The sequence below is a fragment of the Motacilla alba genome, chromosome 1 (assembly GCF_015832195.1).
Source record: "Motacilla alba alba isolate MOTALB_02 chromosome 1, Motacilla_alba_V1.0_pri, whole genome shotgun sequence".
NCBI classification, from domain to species: Eukaryota; Metazoa; Chordata; class Aves; order Passeriformes; family Motacillidae; genus Motacilla; species Motacilla alba.
The window spans coordinates 989,321-1,001,858 of NC_052016.1; the positions used below are offsets into that span (position 1 = coordinate 989,321).

General features: G+C 48.2%; 1 long non-coding RNA gene across 3 annotated transcripts; it reads left to right on the top strand.

Annotated features, from left to right (window-relative positions):
• The first annotated feature begins 5,272 nt into the window (after positions 1-5,272).
• Positions 5,273-11,052, top strand: LOC119703021. Of its 3 annotated transcripts, none has more exons than XR_005257528.1 (5): positions 5,273-5,541; positions 6,911-8,077; positions 9,081-9,415; positions 10,057-10,300; positions 10,664-11,052. It is a non-coding gene; the product is annotated as an uncharacterized LOC119703021 (long non-coding RNA). The 3 variants fall into 3 exon arrangements; XR_005257529.1 differs by having other exon boundaries at positions 6,911-7,094; positions 7,994-8,077; positions 9,081-10,300; XR_005257527.1 differs by having other exon boundaries at positions 9,081-10,300.
• The last annotated feature ends 1,486 nt before the right edge of the window (positions 11,053-12,538 follow it).

The following is a 12,538-nucleotide window of genomic DNA, read 5'->3' on the forward strand; positions in this document are numbered from 1 at the left end:
AAAAAAGAAAAAAAAAGAAAAAAAAAGGTGGAATTCAACTGCTGGGAGCTCTGTTAGTCCAGACTTGCTCCTGGGAGGCATCAAAGGCAAAAAAGCAACTGGAGCTTGTCTGGGGGATGTTTTCTCCTGGAAACTTTATTAAATTTGCCTCAGCAAACAAGAGGATAATGCAGGAATCCAGGGAGGCTGTCCAGCTAATTGCTGGGGCGAGAACGAAGAAAAACTGGCCAGAAGAGGCTTGTTAGAACTCCCAAGCTGGCCGAGAGAGGGAACCACAGTTCCTGAGTGAACATTCCCTGGGATCCAAGCGGCTGAAGTGCAGTTTGGGTGTGCAGGGGTGCATCTGGGAGCTCTTCTTTGAGCTGGGAGAAGTCCACAGGAGCTGAGCTCGGGGGCCTTGAGTTCCTCCTGCCTCTTGGACAGCAAGAGGCAGCCCAGTCCACGTGGAAGAGAGGGAAGAGTGGTTTGAATTCCCTGATAAAACGTTAGGCTTGAAGAGCTTAGAGAATCATGGAATGGTTTGGGTTGGGAGAGATTTTCAAGATTATCTCATTCCATGGACAGGGACCTCTTCCACTATCCCAGCTTGCTCCAAGCCCCATCCAACCTGGCCTGGGGCACTTTCAAGGATGGGAATGTTCCCTGTTCCTCACTGTGCCTGCTTTTTGCTGGCAGGGAGGTGAAACACCTGAGATGTGGAGGATGGAGGAGTCCTGCCAGCTGTGGCTTTCCCCAGGATTTGCAGGATTTATTCCCGCACTGAACTGGGAGTTGGCCCTGCCATGGCTCCATCTGTCAGCCCCTGGCAGAGCCACAATGAGGAAACTTCCAATGAGGAACAGCCTGGTGGTCACCACAGCTGAGATGGGAACTGGGAATGCTCCGTGGAAGCAACCCCAGCGTGGTGTGATGGATGGTTCAGGGAAAGCTGCTCGGAACCTCGGCTCACAGAGGAGGAACTGCAGCTAATTTCTCACACCCATAAATCCTGATGTAAGCAGATGTCCTGCAGGAAGCGGGAGGGCCAGACAATCCTGAAGGATTTCAGGCTCTCCTATTTGGGGAGCCCCCGAGGGAAGGACTGGTGAAAGGATTTGTTTGGACAATTCCTAAAATAAAGGGACCCTGGGCCAGAGTGTTGAGGGAATAGAAATAACAGCGGCAGGAATCCTCCCCTTTCCAGAGGGGCTCCTCACAGGATGGATGTGGAGCACACCAGGCTGGGATCTGACCTAAGGAAGACTCGGAAAACTTTTTAAAGCCCTGTGTGGACGCAGCCTTTGGACATGGCAATAGGACTCCTGGTGGATCCATGTGACAGGGGAGGAGGAGTGGGAGAGCTGCCTCTGCCTTTCCATGCAGGAGAAAGGTCTCCACTGAGGATGGGAATTTGAAGTTCCAAAAATCCCCCCTGAGAGCTGGGTGCCCACACAGCTGGGCATTGATATCCAGACCTGCTCCACCCCTGCTGGTTTGCTCCAGGTGACAGCAGGAGCTCTCCTTTCCCAAGGGTGCTGGCAGCCCTGGCTTTGTGGAAATGCTGGAGTTGGGAAGGCACTGGGAAGAGCTCCAGGGTGCTCCCAGCTCAGCGTTGCTCCTCTGGTGGGTTTGGGAAGGGAATCCAGCTGGATCTTCCTTGTGCTCAGCCAGACCTGCATGGAAAAACCTGGGAGAGCTTTCAGTGGCTTCCTTCTCCTCAGTGCTCAAGGCTGGGCCAGTTTTCACCCTCTTTGTGGCTCCAGTTCCTCTGGGAGCAGCTTCCTGGAGAATTTCACTCCTGAGGCAGCTGCTCATCCCACAGAGGGGACACCAGGAGCACCTCTGGTGGGGCCACCAGCAGGAGCAGCTGTCAAAGCAAGCCAGACCCCTCGGGCTGAGAGTTCATGGAATCATGGAACGGGCTGGGTTGGATTGGGAGAAACCTTAAAGCTCATCCAGTTCCACTGGGTGCAGGGACACCTTCCCCTGTGCCAGGCTGCTCCAGCCCCAGTGTCCAGCCTGGCCTTGGGCACTGCCAGGGATCCAGGGGCAGCCCCAGCTGCTCTGGGCACCCTGTGCCAGGGCCTGCCCTTCTTCCACGGGGAGGAATTTCTTTGGAAGATCCAAATTCCTTTTGGAATATCCAAGTTCTGATCTCCTCTCCTGGTCTCCCAGCTCCGGGGTCATGGCTGTGTGAACACCTTGTCCCAGACTCCCAGTGCTGTTTTTTGGGTTCACCTCAGGTGTTGGGAAGGTGAGGGATCCCTTCAGCTACTGTCCCCAAATTCCTGAGGGTTTATCCTGCACTTTGTTCAGCTCTGATTCCACAAAAAACTGGATTTGATCTCTGTACTCAAGAGTTGCTCTCAATGATCCTGTGGGTCCCTTCCAGCTCAGAATATTTTGTGTTCTCCTCCTTTTTCTGTTTCCCCCTGATTCTTCTGTCCCTGAATTGGGTAATTAACTTCTTTCTTAAAACATTCAGAACGTGAGGCAGCACCAGAGCCACTCTGGCAACCCAAACAAGTGAAAACCCCTGGAAGATTTAATGCCCTTGTTCCTTCTCCTGTGGTAAAATGTCAGGATTTGAGGAGAGAAAATGTTTTCAGCTGTGCACAGAAGGGGTTTGATTTAAGTGACCGCAATTTCAGACTCTCAATTGTGTTCTCATTCCCCCTCTCTTTCTTTACTAACAGCCTGGTATCATTTATTTCAAATTCTCCCTGTTTTCGTTGGAATGCAGTTAATTGGCTTGGAAGGAGGATAATTTCTTGAAGAAAAACATGCTTAGCAGGGAAAGGACTCCTTTAAGGGTTGGCAAAAAAAGCAGATTATGGCCAAATTCTTCGAATGCTCCGTTGAGCCAAACCCTGTTGGAATTGGTCAAGTCTTGCCATCAAAGGGCGACGTTTTTATGATTATTTATGTTGATTACTAATTAATGTATAGCTGTGAGAGTTTAATTAGCCCTACTCTTGTACAGCCAGAGAATGTTCACAGCAACAGCACAAACCACACACAATTGGCTGCGCTGGAGTTGGAGCAGAGAAGGAAAAATTCCTGGGTTTCAGGCAAAACCCTCTGGCCCAAGAACCTTTCATCAAATCTGCAGGAATAACTTGTTTGGTTTGGGTTCCCCCCTCCCCATATCCCACAAATCCCCCCCTGGATTATGGAGAGGCTGAAATGAGGGTTGGGGTTTGTTCTGGAACTTCGGGTCAGGGGCTGGAAATCAGGGATGGGATGGAATTCCATGTTCCTGGTTGGCCACAGGCATTGTCGTGGGGCATGGATGGGCACAGCAATGTTATCTCAATCCTGAATCCCAGAACCCCAGGATCATTTGGGTTGGAATGGGTTGGATTGGAAGGGGCTTCAAAGCCCATCCAGTGCCACCCCTGCCATGGCAGGGACACCTTCCCCTGTGCCAGGCTGCTCCAGCCCCAGTGTCCAGCCTGGCCTTGGGCACTGCCAGGGATCCAGGGATGGAATTCCATCCCAGCCCCTGCCCACCCTGCCAGGGAAGGATTTCTTCCCAAGATCCCATCCATCTCCGCCCTCTGGCACTTTAAAATTCCCCCTTGTCCTGTACATGCCCTTGTAAAAAGTCCTTCCCCATCCATGAGGAAACAGAAAGATGTTGGGATCATCAGGGAAATTGAATCAGAGAATCCCAGAAATATTTGGGTTGAAAAGAGCCTTAAAAATCATCCATGTCCTCCCCAGCCTGGCCCCACAGCTGGATTTGGGTATGGAAGAAGTGCCCAGATCCTACTGAAAAGGGCAGAGCCTTTGCTGGGACAGAGGAGTGGAAGCACCCCCAAATTCCTGCTTTTTGGGGAGAAAATTCCTCCTGGATCTCGAGCTGAGGGATTGGGAACAGATGAGCTCAGCAGGTCAGGCCCCTCTGGGGGACACTTTGCTGTCACTCCTGTCCTGACAGGGACAGCTCCCCCAGGATGGGCGGGAAGGACACAGGGAGCTGCTGGAGGAAGGAACAGGAGCAGGAGTGGAGGAAAAGGAGCAGGGATTTAGGGGATTGTTTGGGAAGGGAAGAGGGACAGGAGTTTAGGGGTTTGTTCCTGGAAGGGAAGAGGGACAGGGATTTAGGGGTTTGTTCCTGGAAGGGAAGAGGGACAGGGATTTAGGGGATTGTTATGGGAAGAGAAGAGGGACAGGGATTTAGGGGATTGTTATGGGAAGGGAAGAGGGACAGGGATTTAGGGGATTGTTATGGGAAGAGAAGAGGGACAGGGATTTAGGGGATTGTTATGGGAAGGGAAGAGGGACAGGGATTTAGGGGATTGTTCCTGGAAGAAAAGAGGAACATGGATTTAGGTAGGAGAAGAGAAGAGAAGAGAAGAGAAGAGAAGAGAAGAGAAGAGAAGAGAAGAGAAGAGAAGAGAAGAGAAGAGAAGAGAAGAGAAGAGAAGAGAAGGGACAGGGATTTAGGGTTTCTCATGGGAAGGGGAGAGGACAGGGATTTAGGGGTTTGTTATGGGAAGGGAAGAGGGACAGGGATTTAGGGGTTTGTTCCTGGAAGAAAAGAGGAACATGGATTTAGGTAGGAGAAGAGAAGAGAAGAGAAGAGAAGAGAAGAGAAGAGAAGAGAAGAGAAGAGAAGAGAAGAGAAGAGAAGAGAAGAGAAGAGAAGAGAGAAGAGAAGAGAAAAGAAAAGAAAAGAGGAGGGACAGGGATTTAGGGTTTCTCATGGGAAGAGGACAGGGATTTAGGGGTTGATTCCAGAGCACTGGCAGCCAGGCTGTGGAGGAGGGCAGGGAGGGCTGAGCTTGCCAGGTTTTTCCAGGGCCTCTGAGGTTGCTGTGGAGGGAGAGCTTGGGAGAGCTGCTGGGACCTGGCTTGGAGCTCAGGATTATTTATTAGGAGTGTTCCAGGCTGGGTTTAGGGCTCCGCTGGTGCCTTTCCCTTCCAGAGCTCACAAATCACTGCTGCTGCCTCTGTCCCTTCCAGAGCCTCCAAAGCCTGAGCGAATCATCCCTAAGGAAACCAGGATTTTCTTATTAAGCCTTTGGAAGCAACAGACTGAAAATAAAGCTCAGCAACATCTTGATTTAGCTTTTTTTTTTTTTTTTTTTTTAATGAACTGCTGGGAATGTGAATAACGTTCGCTCTCCACATCCAACAAGGAGCTGGGGATCTGCACTGCCTGATTTGCTGAATCATTCCTGGGCTTGGAATGCTGCTTCTGGCACAATGGGAGGAAGAGGAGGTCACTCAGGAGGAAAGGGGACGGTGCAGAAGTGAATTCCAGCAGGGAATTATGTTTCCAGGTGGGAGGGATGGTAAGATGGGCTCAGCTCCGTCCTTGCAGGCTCGGATAAAGCAGTTTTGGGGTTTCTTTGCCACTGGGGTGTGAAGGAACCTGCCCAGCCATGGTTTGGAGCTCCCTGCACATTCCAGAGCTTTCCACCTGCTCCATCTGCTCCTACCTTTCCCTGGTAGTCGCCTGTGTCCTGCTGCCTGGAGAGGGAGGAAGGGGAAGATCTGGAGCGGGTCTGACAGCCCAGGGAGGAGGGAATCCAGGATTTATCCACGTCCAAGGTAATGGAGCAGATCGGGGCTCCTAAAACCCTTCCCAGCTGCTTCTCTTGACCATATTCCCAACTTTTCATGTTCCTTTTTTGTGGCAATCCTAGGGATACTCTGGGGGTTTTTTTGGGATGGTTTATCCCAGATTCATGGAGTGGTTTTCTTTGGAAAAAAACATCAAAGATCCTTTGATTCCATCCCTGCCACCTCAGGGACACCTTCCCCTGTGCCAGGCTGCTCCAGCCCCAGTGTCCAGCCTGGCCTTGGGCACTGCCAGGGATCCAGGGGCAGCCACGTCAGAACTGTTCCAGTGTCTCTCCATTCTCATCCCCAAAAAATATCTTGCTCATGTCCAATTTAAATCTGCTTTTTGTCAATCCAGACCTTGGGAAAATGTCTGTGTCCATCTTTTTTAGGAACATCCTTCATATATTGGAAGTGCAGGTGGTCTCCCTGCAGCCTTTTCTTTTCCAACCCCAACTCTCACATTTTTTCTTTATTAGAGGTGCTCCAGCCTTCCCACTTTCCCAGTGGGATCCTCAATTTTGTGGCCTCCTCTGGACCATCTAAGAGTGGTTTGGCTTCCCTCAAAAAAAAAGTCCCCCAACGATGATTTTTAATCAATGAAATTTATTTCAATTCTTCTTGAAATCTATGGCAAATCCAAGGAGGGTTGTAGTAAAAACCAAATATTTTCCCAAAAAAAAATCACAAAGACATCGTTAGGATAATTGCAACATAATTTGCTCCATCAAGCCTAGAGTGGTGTGGGTTTTTTCCTTTTTTTCTTTCCCTTAAAAAATAAAGACAGATAAATGGGTGGAAAGCCACGCAAAAACCAACACAAAACAAACAAACAACAGCAAAAAAACCCTCATGATTTTTTTAGCCAAATGTTTGGCTGTTGTTAATTAGGGGAATCTGGATTTTCTGGCTGACTCCTGGCTGAATTCCCACTGGGAATAAGGAGCCATATGCCCTTAACTAGGACTAACCTGCCAAAGCCTGGCTTTGTTGCTCGAGGCAATCTGGGGGGGTTTAACACCAGAAAAAAAGGAAAAATAGAGAGAAAAACACACAAAACCCCCAATTTCACTCCTTTTATTTATTTTCTTTTTCTCTGGAGGAGATTCCCAAACCCCTCCTGAGGAGATTCCCAACCATCCCTAGAGGAGATTCCCATCACTGGGATAAGCATGGCCTCAGCTCCAGCTGTCTCAACTCTGTCCTGGCATAATTAAGGACTTTTTAGCTCTGAGGGTATTGGAATTAAGCCTGGTCATTTATTTTATTTTATTTTATTTTATTTTATTTTATTTTATTTTATTTTATTTTATTTTATTTTATTTTATTTTATTTTAATTTCTATTTTTTCCACAAGGACTCCACACCCTAATCCGAGCTGGACACTCTGCTCTGCCCAGGAGGCCTCAGCAATCCCAAGGAATGGAGCAGGAGGGAGGAGATCCAAGGAATCCCCTGTGCCATCCCAGAATTTACCCAGTTCCCTGGGAATAACTGAATTTCCTTCCCACTCCAAGAGAAACAATGGAAGACATTGATATGTTGGTGTTGGAGTCCAAAATGAGCTTTTCAAGTGCAGGGACATTCGGGAATATTCTGCTCTGTCCAAAAAAAAAAAAGGGAATTATGGAGAGACACAAAGAAGTTGTTTTTATCCTCCAGAACAGAGAAGGAATTGTTTTCCCTGATCCATCCTTTTTTTGGGGGGTGGTTTCTCCAGTGCTTGATAATCCCTTGGAGTAATTTACATTAATCCAAGAGTGTCCTTCACTGCCAGCCATGGAATTCTGGGGGAACTGAATGTCTTGGAAATTTCTGTCAAGTTTGTTTCAAAAGGTTGCAGTGAGAATGCAAAGTTAGTGAATACACAAGTGTGGTTTCCTTAAAAAAAAAAAAAAAAGGGATGAAAATTTCATTACAAATTAATTTATGCAGCCCTTTATGTAATTAACCCAGTGGTTTATGATTTATATCACAGATATCTGTAATGATTTTAAGAAAATGAAATGATATTTTATGAATTAGGGTGACATGAGGATTTGACAATTTAAAATGTATCTTGAATTTCCTCCCCAAGGAAAAAGTAAAGTGTATGCCAAGAAATCAGCAAAATCAGGAAGTTTAGGAAATAGAGAAGTCTTTGCAAAATTAATTTTCTGCGGTATTATTATTTATTGTCTTTATTTTTTACAGCAATATTTTGCATAAAATTGCATTTTAAATCATTTTTAGTTGTGGGGGAAGAACAGGGTGAAAAATGGGATTTTTAAATTGATTTATTTTAATTAATCTTCATCAGAGATAAGAAATAACAGCTTTATTTGGCATTGGAGACAGCAAATAATTCTCCTAAACAGCAGCTCAGCGGGACACACAAACATCTCTAAACATGGGACAATTCCCTGAAAAATCAGCTCATTTTTATTTTATTTTGAAACAGGATCTTCCAGATTATAAAACTTCCACTGTTAAACCCCATAAAAGGGATGGAACTGGGATATTCCGCGTGGATAAAAGGATTCAGGTAATTAACAGGCCAATTAAGCAGCAAGGGGGTTGGGCCATGCTGATTTTCCTCATTTTTGATCTTGCGCAGCGCTGGAGTTCAGGAGTTCTCCAGGATGGAAATAGGACCCGGCCTCTAAAAGGGGATTGTGGCCCATGGGATTGTTCACCTGGGGAGAGAAACTCCAGGGAGAGCTCAGAGCCCCTGGCAGGGCCTGAAGGAGCTCCAGGAGAGCTGCAGAGGGACTGGGGACAAGGATGGAGGGACAGGAGCCAGGGAATGGCTGCCAGTGCCAGAGGGCAGGGCTGGGTGGGATCTTGGCAATGAGGAATTGTTCCCTGGCAGGGTGGGCAGGGGCTGGGATGGAATTCCATCCCTGGATCCCTGGCAGTGCCCAAGGCCAGGCTGGACACTGGGGCTGGAGCAGCCTGGCACTGCGGGAGTTGGCCAAGAAGGCCGATGGCTGCTGGCCTGGATCAGGAATGGAGCGGCAGCAGGAGCTGGAGAGGGGCTGGGAGCACAAACCCTGCCAGGAAGCCCTGAGGGAGCTGGGGGTGCTCAGCCTGGAGCCAAGGAGACTCAGGGCTGCCCTCAGCACTCCCGCAGCTCCTGAAAGGTGCCTGTGCTCAGCTGGGGCTGGGCTCTGTCTGCAGGCACCGACACAGCCAGAGCACACAGCCTCCAGCTGCACCCAGGCAAACACAGGCTGACAGCAGGGAAAAGCTTTCCCAGAAAGGGGATAAAGCTCTGGAATGTTCTGCCCGGGGAGGTGGTGCAGTCCCCATCCCTGGGGGTGTTTAACACAGCCTGGATGTGGCACTGGGTGCCAGGGTGCAGCTGAGCTGTTGGGGCTGCCTTGGACTCAATGGCCTTGAAGGTCTCTTCCAACCTGGTCATTCTGTAAATTCTGGGAATTTTGTGTTCCTGCCATGGCAGGGAATGGAATAGGATGATCCTTTAAATCCCTTCCACCCCAAACCATTCCATGACTCCATGAAAATCTGGTTTGCTTAATTTCCAGAGTGTCAGAAAAACCCTTGGAAGAGGAGGAAGGCTTTTTTAAGCGCCTGGAGGAAAAACCAGGAGGAAACAAAACCAGGATCCTTCATTTTCCAACAAAACAACAGCCTCAGTTTAACCCCTCCCTTGTAATTGTGTCTTGAACTGCGGTGCAAACAAAAACTCGTTAACACCTGGACTAATGAAGCCCAGGAAGGCTCTGAAGTATTCCAGCTGCACCTGGAAAGACACAGATCCTGCTCCTCATTGATTTCTGTCACACATCTCCAGGACAAACCCCCTGCCAGGGGGGCACGGGGGTCACACAGGGACTCCTCATCCACCCGGAGATCCAAGGTCAGGCAGTTCTGGGATTTTCTGCCCACATTTTCAGGCTGTACTTTTTTAATCCCACAAGTGTTATCCCGTAAACACTTCTGGTGAAGAAGTGAAGAGCCCCAGCACCTGGGGCTGAGAGCTCTTCACAAGATTAATTATAATTTGTCAAGTGTTTCATCACTCTGAGGGAGCTGAGGCCTCGTGGAAGGAAAGGCCTAAAAAATTGGTGGAAAGCAAAGGTGGATCTGTTTAAAGTGGGTTTTAGGAGAGCTAAAAGGTTTCCCAGAGAAGCTGTGGCTGTCCCTGGACCCCTGGAAGAGTCCCAGGCCAGCTTGGATGGGGCTTGGAGCCACCTGGGATAGTGGAAGGTGTGCCTGCCCATGGCACGGGTGGAATGGGATGATCCTTAACATCCATCCCAACCCATTCAGTGATTCCATGTTTCCAGTGATGATTAAATCCCAAATTACAGTGTGTGTGTGTGTGTGTTTGGGTGGTTTTTAACTGCAGAGGATAAAAAACCTCCCAGCCTGAGGAAAATCCTCAAAAGGAACAAAGATTTTCCACCCTCTGGAATAACTGGGATGAGGAATTACTTCACAAAGATACAAAAGGGCAGAATGCAAAGTGAAAATAAAGAAGTTCCTTTGTTTCTCCAGCTGCAGAGCCTCAGGAGATGTTCCTTCTCCTGCTAAAGAGATCAAGGAATTCAGGACATAAACCTGGATCCTGCTGCCCACATGTCACTGTTAGTGAGGAGTGGAGCTGGTTTGGATTTCTCCTGCTCCTCGTGGCAACTCCCAAAGGCTTCCCACAGCAGAGGGAAAATCTCCATGGACCAGCCCTGACGGAGTGGGGACACCACTGCAGGAGTGGGGTGAACAACAGGAGAACCTCCTGGAGGTGGGATTTGATAGGATTTATTCACAGGAGGCTGCAGCTTCCAAGCAAATTCCTGAGTGGTTCTGGAAAGCAAAGTCAGGTTCACAGAACAGCTACAAACAAATCCTGAGGAGATACAAACAGGGCTCTTGTGCTTTTTGGCTTCTTTCCCTTCCTTTTTCTGCCTCTTTTCCCAGTTCTCAGATGTTTCTGGGCATTGTCCAGCAATTCATTCCTCACATCTGTCCATGGTTCATCCATGTTCCTTCCTTTTCCTCTTGCACTCCATTCCTTTTTTATATTTTGCTCCATTTCCCCCCTCAGTTCCTGATTCTGCTTCCAAGTGATTCCCTTTTCTCCTCTATATTGATTTTTTTTCCCTAGGCTTGATCTCTCCATGATTTCCTCGTGTGATAACTGAAGGCAGAGATTTGAGACCAGTTTCCATGGAGTTCCTTCCTCTCCTGGAATTCTTTGCCCTCTCTTCCCCAGAAGTCAGCTTTTCAAATCCCTTAGAAACACCAGGGAAATCTCTTTCCCTGAGATGTGTCCGGCCACCAGAGGAAAATGTTATCTGCTGCTTTCCACCCTGGATCTCAAGGAATAAAAATCCAGCAGGGAACAGTTTGCTCCTGTATTTTATTCCATGTGGGATCAGCAGGATGAACTCTGATAAATTTAGGGTTTTCCTTGCACGTTTTGCTTTGGAAGCTCCCAGGGATGATGAGGTTGGGCTGTTTTTTTCCAGGATCACAGAATGACTTGGGTTCATGGATCATCCACCTCCTTCCATGGGCCAGGACACTCCACAAAATCCCTCCCTCCAACCCAGCCCTCCCTCCTGGCTCACACTCCCTCCTCCTTCCACCACAGGATTCCTTCCTGTCGCTTTTTCCAAGTGTTCTCCAAGTCCTTCCTCCCTGGGGTTCCTCTTTAAAGAAGAGAGGCTGGAGAGCAGGGATTTACAGAGCTGGGATTTACAGAGTTGGGATTTGCAGAGCTGGGATTTACAGAACAGGGATTTACAGAGCTGGGATTTGCAGAGCTGGGATTTGCAGAGCTGGGATTTGCATGGCTGGGATTTGTAATGTGGGGATCTGTGGATTTGAGATTTATAGAGTAGGGATTTGCAGAGCTGAGCTTTACAGTGTGGGAATTTACAGAGTTGGGATTTACAGAGCTGGGATTTACAGAGCTGGGACTTGCAGAGCTGAGATTTATAATGTGGGGATCTGCTGAGTTGAGATTTATAGATTAGGGATTTGCAGAGCTGAGATTTACAGTGTGGGAAGTTACAGAGCTGGGATTTGCAGAGTTGGGTTTTGCAGTGTGGGGATTTACAGAGTTGGGATTTACAGAGTTGAGGTTTACAGTGTGGGAATTTTCAGAGCTGGGATTAACAGAGCTGGGATTTGCAGAATTGGGATTTAGTGCACTGATTTACAGAGCTGGGATTTACAGAGTTGGGATTTAGAGTTGGTTCTTGCAGCGTGGGGATTTACAGAGCTGGGATTTACAAATCTGGGATTTACAGAGCTGGATTTTCAGAGCTGGGATTTACAGAGCTGGGATTTACAGAGTTGGTTCTTGCAGTGTGGGGATTTACAGAGCTGGGATTTACAGAGTTGGGATTTAGAGTTGGGACTTGCAGTGTGCAGATTTACAGAGTAGGGATTTACAAATCTGGGATTTGCAGAGCTGGGATTTACAGAGTTGGGATTTGCAGAATTGGGATTTAGTGCAGTGATTTACAGAGCTGGGATTTACAGTATGGGGATTTACAGAGTTGGGATTTACAGAGATGAGATTTATAGAGTTGGGATTTGCAGAGCTGGAATTTGCAGTGAAGGAATTTACAGAACTGGGATTTATAGAGCTGGAGTTTACAGAGTTGGGATTTTCAGAGTTGGGATTTACAGATCTGGGATTTACAGAGCTGGGATTTACAGTGTGGGGATTTACAGGGATTTGCAGAGCTGGGATTTGCAGAGCTGGGATTTACAGTGGGAACCTCCATCCCCTGCATGCTCCTTCCCACACCTTATCCATGATCCACAAGCTCTGCTCCAGGCTGAGCTGCCTCCCAGGCCTAACCTAGTTCTTGTGATCATCCCTGGACTCATCCCAGACTCAGGGCCAGGAGCTGGACTGGATAATTCTTGGGGGATCCTAGCTGATTCTGGGATTCTCTGGAATACCTGGCACTCGAGGAGGTGGGGCTGTGCTGCCATGTGCAAACTCCAAAAGCCTTTTCATTGC